The following is a 646-nucleotide window of genomic DNA, read 5'->3' as shown; positions in this document are numbered from 1 at the left end:
AATCCGGTTAACGTTCTGGAGGACGCTTTTATGTCATCGAGGTCGACCCCCATCTTCTGCAGGGTTTCTTGGAAGATGAGGTCGACGGAACTTCCGGTGTCGATAAGGATTTTGGTGACATCGTACTCTCCAATTCCAAGGACGACGAGGAGTGGATCATTATGGGGCGTGTGGACACCCACAGCGTCATCTGGTGAGAAGGTTATCGGAGGATGACTTGTCGGTTTAGTCGGCCATTTCTGGGACGTCGCGACTTGTCGACGATAATCTTTCACGGAACGGACTGAGTCCCCGTTAGGGGGGGAGCCTCCCATGATAACGTTCAAAGACTGCCCCGCTTGTACTCGCTTAGAGTCCAGTAGGTCGCGGAGGTCTTTGGATATGCTGGTCTCGGGTGGTGAAGATTGAGACTGACCTTTAACTCGCTCCAACTGTCGTCGTAAGTCTGTTGGTTTTGAACGGTTGAGCTTTACGCGAAGATCGCATGCGCCGGAATTGAGTTTATCTCGGAGATCGCTAACTGGTCTTTCGTTGTCGTTAGCGTCGCTTGCCGAGATGCGTCGAGACTTCCGTGCATCCAGCATTGTTCGGAGATCTCTGTGCTTGGAAGTGCTTTCGTTTTCTGATTCGAACTTCCGTTTAAGGA

The sequence above is a fragment of the Brassica oleracea genome, chromosome C6, assembly GCF_000695525.1.
Source record: "Brassica oleracea var. oleracea cultivar TO1000 chromosome C6, BOL, whole genome shotgun sequence".
NCBI classification, from domain to species: Eukaryota; Viridiplantae; Streptophyta; class Magnoliopsida; order Brassicales; family Brassicaceae; genus Brassica; species Brassica oleracea.
This window is presented reverse-complemented; position numbering follows the sequence as displayed.